The sequence below is a fragment of the Gymnogyps californianus genome, chromosome Z (genome assembly GCF_018139145.2).
Source record: "Gymnogyps californianus isolate 813 chromosome Z, ASM1813914v2, whole genome shotgun sequence".
NCBI classification, from domain to species: Eukaryota; Metazoa; Chordata; class Aves; order Accipitriformes; family Cathartidae; genus Gymnogyps; species Gymnogyps californianus.
This window is the reverse complement of record NC_059500.1, coordinates 74,683,661-74,694,171: the sequence shown is the minus strand read 5'-3', so window position 1 is coordinate 74,694,171 and position 10,511 is coordinate 74,683,661. Positions and strand designations below refer to the sequence as shown.

The 10,511-nt window shown below is 43.0% G+C and overlaps 1 protein-coding gene across 2 annotated transcripts in view; it reads left to right on the top strand.

Annotated features, from left to right (window-relative positions):
• The first annotated feature begins 630 nt into the window (after positions 1-630).
• The window catches only part of UBAP1 (ubiquitin associated protein 1), a 36,142-nt gene continuing 26,261 nt past the window's right edge, over positions 631-10,511 (top strand). For both annotated transcript variants that reach the window (XM_050913531.1, XM_050913530.1), the window contains exon 1: positions 631-681. The gene's annotated coding sequence lies outside the window, so the exon portion shown is untranslated. The remainder of the gene's footprint in view (positions 682-10,511) is intronic.

The following is a 10,511-nucleotide window of genomic DNA, read 5'->3' as shown; positions in this document are numbered from 1 at the left end:
CCCCTCCCTTTCGGACCAAGGCCCCCTCGAAAGGCTGAAAACCCGCTGCCAAAGCTGCTCTTGGGGGAAAGCGTGGTGCTCTGCTGCATGCCGGCGGCAGTGCCCCTCAGCCACGCCGGGTGGGCACGCAGTCTCTCCTGAGGGGACAAGGGCAGGCGTCGAGGCAGCCGTGGCCGCTGAGGGAAAAGGCTGAGGCGTATGGGGCGAAATGCTCCTCTGGGCCCGGCTCGCCACCTTCATCCATCCCCGGGAGAACCTGTGGCTGTGCCCAGCTGGGAGAGGGGCAGGAGGCGCTGGAGCAGCCCCCAGACAGGGCCGAAGCCGGGGACAGGCCCAGGCCCCGGCGCCACCACCCGCCACCTCCGCCCCGGCCCTCGCGGAAAAAGGCGGGGCTCCTGTCGCCTTCGCCCCGCCCCGCCCCCCCTCCCCGCTGAGGTGACGTCACCGCGAGCACCTCCCGATTGGGCCGACGGGGGCAGGTGACCTCGCGACGTGACGCTAGCGCGTCGCCCGGGGGGAGGGGAGGGGCGAGTCGAGGCGGAGGGCAGGTAGACAAGATGGCGTCGCCCGGTCGCGGGGCTGGAGGTGGCGACGCGGTGCGGGTTTCGTAGGGGCGGGCGGTGGGCAGTGACCACGGGGACAGCCGGAGCCGCCAGCCGGGGGCCGCCAGGCGCCGCTCAGGTAACGAGCGGCCTGGGAGGGGTAGGGGGTGGGCGTGCTGGTCCCACCTGTAGTGGGGCCTAGGCGGGGGGAGCAGCCGGCGGCTCCCCGGGACCCCCGCCCCGCCGTCGGGCCCGAACTTCGCCGCCGCTTCTTCTCGTCCGGGGCAAGGGACCCTGCGCCCCCCCGTCTTGATTCAGCAGATGTGAAGTGCCGGCGGGGCGGCTGCGGGGCCGCTGGCCTCCCGGGGGGGCTCGCAGGTTGGGGGGCCGCTCCCTCGGCCGTGGAGGGGAGCGAGCCTGCGGGCGCTGCGTTAGCGTGGGGCCTCGCTCCGCCTTCCGGGCCTCTCGATAGTGCTTTTGAACGTACTGTTTAATGGAGGGGAGAACCTGCACGATCAGCTCAGAGGGACAGAGTCCTGGCACTCTGTCCTCGGCTGGACCCCGAGGGAGGTGAGGCAAGGAGGGTGACACTCCCTTCCCTACACTAGCCTGCTTTCCGGCAGTTTTGGGGACTGCCTGAGTCAAGGGAATACCTTTCTGCTTGATAACCCGTGATGAATTTGCCTTCTAAGAGCTGATTGCTCTTAAAATCTGAGTAAACGGGTAGTGTCCATGATGTTTGGAAGTAACTAAATCTGTGAAGAACCAAAACGTCTGCTTTTGTGTGGGAGGAGGGGGCGGGCGCATGTGTGGTTTTTGTCAAGCTTGCCTTCAGGTAATGTGTTAATTTCTGGCTCTTGTGTTGTGAAAACCATAGTATTCATCTTCCCTATGCCACTTGTGACTTTAGATTTCTACTGTATTCACTCTGTGGTTGCATCTTGTAGGCTGAAGAGCAAAAGTCTTGTTTACTTAATGGTTCGTAGCCCTCCACATCTCTGTTTATGCTTATTACCTATTTCTGGATCTTTTCCAGTTAGCTCTTCTGCTTTTGAATGGGGAAGAAGATCATATCTTTCTCTGCATTTGAGATGCAGGCATACATGATGTATACACTGATGTAAGAATACTTCAGTTTTGTAGTTTCTAACTTCCTGATAATGCCTTATGTGCTGTTTAGCTCAGTGCTTACTAGAAGTAAAACACTTAACAATTTTATGGAGCTATTTATTATAATTCAAGAACTGTACTCCTGAGTTTTTATAGCTTAAAATCTGTCATTTTAAAGGGAAAGTTAGGATTGCTTTGTTTTTTTAATTAGTAAAAGAAGTTACAATAGATGGAAATGAGTAATCACATTATCAAGTGTTTTTATTCCCCACATCATTTAAAAATTCCAAACAAGTCAAAAAAAAGTACTTTTACAGAAATCTTATGACATTGATGCTGTCTCATTACAATAGAGATAAGCAGATGGACTCTGGCATTTGGCTGTAAAACTAATACAGCTGCCATCCTGGACTCAGTAAAAATGCATTCATGTCCAATTTAAGCACTTTGCGGTGGATATTCCTAAATGATAAGTGAGCATTGCCACATTAAGGAACAGCTGAGTTGTGACTGGTGATGTAACTTCAGTGGCTGTGCTACTGATAGAAGGCATACTGCATCTCACAGCCTGTTATGGGGTTAAGAGGTTTTTGTGGGCGCTTGGTGAGGGGAATCTTACTCCAACTGTGATCTAGGGTGTTAAGGAAAGAGCGGAAGAGGCGGTACTGGAATTAGCCAGACTTTTTCCTCACATTCCTTCCTTTATCATCCTTGGAGCATGGGGCTTTCTGCCCCTGTGCAGGCACTCCTGCAACTGCTGTCTTCCTAGGGCTGACCCTGAATACCTGGGATCGCTGCTCTGCAACAGCATTTTTCAGGGGAGGGGGAAAAAAACTGGTTTGGCCGCCTCCTCTCCTTTTCTGCATACAGAACAGAGCTATGGGTGTAGCACTGTACTAGCCGTGGGGAAGGGAATGGGGCTGAGATAGTATGTGTGGTAGCAGCATAGCAGAGTTCAGTGCCATGTGCAGGATGGTGTTAGGTGTTACGATAGTGTTACTGCTTTTGCAGTAGTGCTACTTAATGACCAGTTTTCTGTACATGCAGAGCTGTGATTCAAAAGTGGCAGTGATGCTTTAGATCACCATTGCAATTGGGTGACTTAAATCTTTTAGGCAAAACCTTGATTCTAAGGAGAGGGGGAGAGAAAACATGTCTTTAAAGTTAGCTTTTGCAAGCTCATGGTTTTAGTCTCAGAAACAAAACCGAAAGTGATTGCACTTTTCTTGTCTCACTGGCTGTATCTGGCCTGCAAGTTTGATACTTCTTTTTTTTATCCTGTGAGTGCACTATGGAACAAAGGAGTCAGGAAAGAGTTGCTTCTACTAAGATCAGACACTTTGCGTAAGTCAAGTGTAAGCTGAGACTTTAAAGGGAAAACCAAGGAAACCTCAGGGATAAGATACATGAATGAATAAATGTTAGCTGCTCTTTAATGAATTGAACTTCAATTTTCAGAATATTTTAAGAGTACACTGATCAGTATAGAGAATATACTGATCAGCTGGGAGACTTACTGTATAGTTTATGTTGATGGATAGAAGAACCTTAATGATGAAAAAATCATCAAAAACACTTGGAAGAGCTCCATCTCCATTGTTCACATGGTGTTTTGCAGTGCCCAGTACTTGTTATCCTGGAGACAAAAATCTCTAACACAATAGGAGTCAGGTTTCTGGACCAATCCAGCAGACCACCTCATCTAATTCTATCACACTGGCAGCTGGAACTGTTTTGGCTGGTGCTGGTGGCAAAAGTGCTATAATGCCACAGAAGGCATCACCTTACTCATCCTCCTCCTTTTTAATTGTATAAGCTTATGGTTTCCTGTTGCTTCCATGAACTTTAGGGATTGAAAATTGAGGATATTCAATATTTTTGTCGATGTCCAGACTCAGTTTTTGACATCAGCTTGTTCCTGTATTTGGCAGTTAGTGCTGGCTTGAATATTTGGATAAACTGATCTGTGAGAAATTTAGTTTTACTTATTAGACAGAACTTCTGTCCAGCCTTCTCTGGCATTTTGTTTCTAACATAATCACTCCCAGTCTTCTCAATCATAAATTCCAGAGCTTCAGCTGTCATTTTACAAAGATCTCTACCTAAAGGCGTTACTGTCTATTTAAAATTGATCAGTGCAATTCAGATCAATGACAGTGTAAAAAAGGTCTAGTGGAGCTGTAATTGAAAAGCTCTGGAAGTTGTTTTTGAAAACTGTTGTTTGAAGGAAAGGCAAAGAAGGGTTGTTTACAAATTATAAATAGCTTGCTTGTTTGAAAAAGTAGGTCTTCTAGAGTGTATCAAAGATTGGTTTATCTTCCCTGTATTGTGTCTGCTTGCTCTAATAACTAGGAAGGCAACGCTATTGATCTTACAGCATGTACAACTCTACAATCGATCATTGGGATTGCAGCTGATCATACAAGCATGAGCTCACAGTTTTTGTGTGTTAACTGCTTAGGTAGGTAATCCTCTCTGGTATGCAAGTGCATTGCTTAATGCTTTGACCCTCTGACTTGGTCTGAATAAGCTCATGTTCTGTGTCCCTAATGACCTTTTGTAGTCAGTGTAGTCTTGCATTGAGGTCTCTTAAGAGAAACTGAGCATTGGGGTTTTTCCCTCTCTTAAATGACCAGATTTGTTCCAAATCCTTGCTTGCATGGGGAAGACATTTTCTTAAATGTTAAGAAATACTGTCTTTCCTGTAGTTGGGAAATTTTGAAAGAACAGCTTGTATGTCCAGACTTGGTTGTGGGGTTTTTTGGGTTTGTTTGGTTGGTGTTTTTTTTTCCCTCCTTGAATACTACAAGGTCTTTTCAGAATCCTTTAAGCTTGCAATGTACTTGAAACGCAGAAGTATATCAAAGGGGGAACAGAATATCATTGATCTGACTTGGGTTTAAATCTCCTTTTCTAGAAGGGAAAGCAGAATGGTTCAAAATTCCATGTCGCATTAGTAGTATTACAGTTTCTAAGTAACCGACGGAGTTCAAATGGAAATTCTGAGCTTGTATTTTCTCAGCTGTATTTTGTGTCAGAACCTCTTACACCAGAGTAACATTTTAAGTGGGGAAATCAGAAGAACGTGAGTCCTGTCCAAGAAGTAGTCAGTTCTTCAGCTGGAAGATGGTCTGAATATGAACATACTTAAGCTACTTGGCTGTTGGTAGTTGATATAATGAAAACTAGCAGTAAAGAGTTGTGAGCACTTAGTTAATCTGGTGTATGTTGCTGGAGATCAGCATTTGTGGTAACTACCTACTAGATTATGTGAAGGATTTGATTTAAGCCTTTTCCTAATGTATGTGTTTGCTTGCACCATTTGACATCTCTAAGTTAGCAGCAGATGAAGCCATGACTGAAATGACTGGTGAGATTTGTTCCCTGAGTTTGGGATGTTGGATTTCTAAGAGTATGCATATTACCAGCTGTGCTATGTCAAGTGTTAGCACTGTACTTAATCTAGACATAGACATGTGCTTATGTGTTCAACTTGATTTACCTCATCAGTTCTGAACTCTAAAATAAAACTAGATTCCTGGTTTATAAACACTCTGCAAAGTAATTGTTAAAGTATATTTATTTCCTTTTCTGATACAGCAAAGCCACACTGGGATCCACCCTAATGACTAATACCATCATGTGGTGTCCTTGCACAGTAATGTGTAATGATTTGAAATAGAAATACAGGAGGTACATGTAGTAGGGAAAGGAGTTTATATGAATAAAATTATCATTAATCATCTGGAATAAAATTGTGTGTGGCACAAAAGAATAGAAAAGCTTTATGCTGCATACCCTCTGAGAAAAGAATGTGTTCTTAATCTTTTAATTAACATTAGGTCACCACAAGCAGTTTGTTGCCAGTGTATTTGACTTCTTGGTAGAAAAAAGCTGAAGATTATTGAGTTTCATTTTGCTTGCTGTGTTAATAACAGTATAAAAAGAATGTTTTTTATTGTGCTTTTCAGAAAGTACCTTTAGGTTCTTTATTGGGAAGAGGGGGAATGAGTAAGTTAATATATTCCCTAAATCAGGTGTGAGTTGGAGTTTTGCAAACAAATATGGATGGAAAAATTATGGTAGTGTAAAATAACTTTGCACTTGAGAGGGTAATTAACCATAAAGATTTGGGGGGGCAGATTTCTGTAGTACATGCCTCTGAGATTTGTGAGCTCCTTATAGACGTAGATTTGTTAATCAAGCTGTAATTCTATCAGTGGTCATTGGCTGGCAGGGCTCTGTGCCAGCAATTACTTTTACAACTAAGCACATAACTATTTGAAGTATCATCTTCTAGATACTATTCTGAGGATACTTTAAAGAAAATGTTTGGGTAAGAAAATTGTTTATCAAGTTTTAATCAGCCAAATATTTGTGTTACCATTTTAATCTGAAGAACTGTCAGACCTTGAGTTGGGGGGAGATGCATTTCAGGACTCCCACAGCTGATAAGGAGTCTTGTGCTTGCACAAATGCAAAATGCAGTTCCTTTAAGCCAGAGAACTGTCTGTGGAAGAACAATTGCTAGATTCTGATTAGTGTCTTAGCAGGGGCAATTTTCAAAGTATCTGCAGTTACAGGCTTCCTTCTGGTTCATAGAAGGGAGTTTATTACATGATTTCTGTTGACTTAGCTGGAAACCTTTTGATAGCTGGTAAAAAGCTTGTAATGTATTCTTAGACCACTGGATGCCTGTGCTTAGTAATGTAAGTTCTTTGCAAAGAAAATGCAAGTAAAGACAGTAAAAAGCATGTTGCTTTTAACTAACACTACTGAAGTTTTCTGAATTTGTATGCAAAGGGGAAGCTAGGAAATTCAAGTGTGGACATAAATGTAATACTGTTATGTTAGGTTCTGTAATCTCTTCTATGTGAAGATCTTCAACGGGAAAAGCCTTGATAAATACAGCTTAAAGAATCCACCAGTGTCTTACAAGATGCAAGATAAATGAAGGTAGACAAAGTGAAGAAGTTGAATGTGGCATGTATGGCTAGGTGGTCTAAGCTGCTTTTGGAGCTGGGGATGGACTCTAGAAATACACATTTGGTTGACAGAATGGCCGTCACATCTGTTTGTGTGATGTGATAATGTCATCCTTTTCATACCTGAGCTTCCATATTGCATATGCAAGTAGTATACAGTTCTGAAGTTCTGCCTGTCTCTTGGGATATTCTATATGTGTTATGATATTAGACGGATGAAGAAGTTCTTCCTTCTATGTCTCTGCCTTCTCCCCTCTCCCAAGGAGATGAATGCTTGAAATACACCAGTATTTAGTGCAAGGATCTAGCTATACTCTGGATAAATTGATTCTACTGAGTAATGTAAAGGTCTTCTCTCCCAGCTTGAAAGGAAAGAGAGAAGTTGTGTATCCATTTTACTACAAGCCTTCTTCAAGGCATAGTTCTCCTGTAATTTGATGTTACTGCAGGAATGTAAATGTGATGCTCCTGTTCTGTTGTTAGGCAGCACTGGATTTATTTGCTAAAGTAAGCTGGATTGAATCAGACATATGGGTTATAAAAGAGGCAGGCTGGGACTGATTCTCAGGTTACAGGAGAAAATCTGGTATCTCGGTTGAGGAACGGTCAACCCATAGTCTTTCTGCTTTCCTTCTTTAAAAAAAAAAAATTCTTGCTGCTTTGTCACAGCAGATGGTCCACTGAGATAGATCTCTCTACTGTTATGAGTCCCATATTGTTGCCAGTCTGTTAGGCGTTTGGAGAGGAAAAGCTGTGGGTATGACTGTTGGATGGTCATGGAGCAATCTCGTCCAGCAACCTACTCTGGTCTAGTTACAAAATAGAAGTAAGGCTAGATTGCTGAAGCTGAGTCAGAGCCGTCAAAATGTCCTGAGGAAATGAAGCTAATGCGTCCTCTGAAGGCTGCTTTTGCACATGAAATGAGCTGTTTCTGTTTAGTTATTCATTGCTTTAAGTGTCTCGGGGTTGCATTCGTTATTGTAGCTGCTGAAGAAATTTCTTATTTGCAGGAAAAAAGTTTATACCATTGAGCGAGACTGGATATATAGTGTATAACAAAATTGCAGACTTAAATGAATTTGTAGTAGTAACTTAGGAATAAAGTTTGAACTAAATCCCATTTTGCATTATCAGTCCAGAAGAACATCCTTAAGACTTTTATAGTAAGATGAAAAGCTGAATAGGAGTGATTTGATAGGGAAAATTGGGGGCACAAAGATATTGGTCCAAACTTGAGAGAATGCAGTGAGATTCCTGGGGTAGCTGTGGATTTGGGATTCAGGAAATACAGGTTCTGTTCCGGCTTTGTTGCTGGCTGAGCTGGATGACTGTGGGCAAACTGCTGCAGCTGTGCGCCCTTCCCCACACCTGCGAAACAGGGATAGTTTTACTGCTGGTTAAGTGCCTTGAAAACTATTTTGAAGTCTCATATAAGAACTAGGCAGTGCTGACGGTATAAGGGAATTTTGGCAAAACTACTTTCTGCTCAGGGGAAAGGTAATGAATGAAAAGTGTGTGCATGTGTGTAAGGGTATTCAATTCCTGGCAGTATGAATATCCTGTAGCCTTCTAGATTTCATGTGGAAAGCAGTGTCTTTCTGTGGCTATGCTTTCTTTTCCATTCCGCTTGAGCATGAAACTCTAGTTCAGTCTTCATACGCTCTTGGCATTGGGAGGCTTGTAATTGTATGTGTGTCTGTCGCTGCCAGTACCTTGCGAGTTTGTGGATTTTGCTCTGTACATTTGTGATAGAAAGATCATTCTGTGTAGGGAAGTGCAGGCTTCCAGTCTACACTAGTCCTTAAACGCATCTCCTCCAAACATTAACTACAAGTGTAGGATTGCAGCGCTGGGAGGGCAAACTGAATTGTTGTGTTACACAGAGAAAGCAGACCTTTTCAGGTTTTTTTTAAGTGAGGAGATGTAAATCTTGAAACTCATTTCATATGGAAACAATTGGAATTAAGGTAGGTGGGTGTAGAGGTTATTTTATGATGCTTAGGGATCTACTGAGTATCTTGTCTGGTGACTGCTGCATAGCAGGGAGGGAGGAATGACACCTGTGATGTGGAAAGGCTTTCTGAAGCAGTACGTAAAGGTGAGTGTAGCAGCTGGAGCATCCTTGAAAGTCATGTGTTGGGGATTGGGTAGTTGCTCTGCTTTCTTTCTCAGAGAGTGAGAATTGTCTGCGTGTTTGTGTATCTTCACTGCTAGTAACGTCAGCTTTGGCAGTTGCACACGTAGAATGAACCTTGTTTAGCAGATGTACTGACTCTCTCTCTCTGTTTTTTCCCTGTTGCTTGTGGCTTCCATTCCTGAACTTTTCAATCCATTGTTGGACTATGTTTCCATTTAAGCAGTCCTAAATAGAGTGGCCTTTGCTGTTTGAGAACTCCAAAACCAAGAGATTGCAAGGAAGATATTTCTGCTCAGGACTGCAGTGTACTGCCTTCAGGTAGTGTTGGCCACTGATGTTTTCTAATACACAACACAGCAAGCAGCTCTTTTACTTATTGTATTCTGTTTTTGTAATATATCCACTATAGCTGAGGGCAACCTCAGTTTGACTTCTTTGCACAAAGATAAATTTCTACTTTTCTACACTAGACAAGCTCGCTCAAGACAACTTAGCTTCCTGTGTTCCCAATGAATTCAGTTCCAGAAGTGTACTGGGTGTGCGTACCACCACTTTGCCGAGCCTGTTCAGGTGTCTGCTGCTGTTTTCATACATCAGAGTATTTTTTTTCTTTGATAGCCGGTAATGATACTTCTGTCCATGTGTGTTTTTAAAGAGCAGAACTTAATCTTTGCTATCAGCTCTGGTCTTCTCTAAAGTTAACAAGCCTTTTCAAGAAATAATTAAGGTCTAAGTATTCACTTTAAAACTGTTTCCTGCTCTTTATGCTCCGTTATGCACCACTTCCACGTTTAATTAAAACAAGTGGAACCTGCTTATATAAAATGTGACTTCTGGTAGTGGAATTTACTTTGGTGTTGACTAGTGATAGTAATTCCCATCTAGGTCATCTTTTTAATGCAGTCATTCAGTCTTGTTTGGACAAGGTAGAAAAACATGACAGCAGGCTTAACTGATACTACATCTGGAGATGAAACAAGATTGGTTCTTATTTAGGCATTACTGCAATGGGACCATATTTTTATTTGCTTGATTCCTTTTTTTATATTTCAGTTGTGATTCCTTTGTTCTGTTGACTTAGTCTGGGAAGGAGTGTGTCCCTGCTGAGACCTCAGCTCAACAAACATACGAAAATAGCTGAAGCGAGTGTTCACCTTGAACAGTGATGAGGTGGTTTTTTCCTTGTCTGTTAGTTTTATCCTTCAGTGCAGCAAAACCTGGGATCTTTTCAGACGTGTATTCTGTATATGTTATTTTCTTGTCTCAGTCTTGGTAAGAAGGGTTGGATGAAGACAGATACCTATTGGCTTAGTAGGAGTGACACATGAATTAAGGACGAAATGAGCTAGCATTGAAAGCTGAAACTGTACCAGTGACATGCTGATAGGTGGAAGAAGATGCACAAAAAACAAAAGAAGTCAAGTAAGCGTGTGAAGAATGTCACATCTGTAGCACCTAAGATGGAATTCACATTTCTCGCATTAGTGCTGTCAAGACAAAGGCAAACCAAGCTTATGAGGTATGTTTTGAAAATCAGGAAGGTTTGAGATGGTGTGAGTTTTATGTTGTCACTTCGCAGAAAAGCGTTTTGGTGAGCGCACTTTTCCAGGTATGCTGTGATCAGGGCTTCAATCATAAGTTTTTAGAACAACTGCTTTCATGTATCTCAAAGTGTGTATTTGGTGAAAGAGTAACTTATGGTGAATAGGGCTGTTTCCTGCAAAACAGGCAACACTG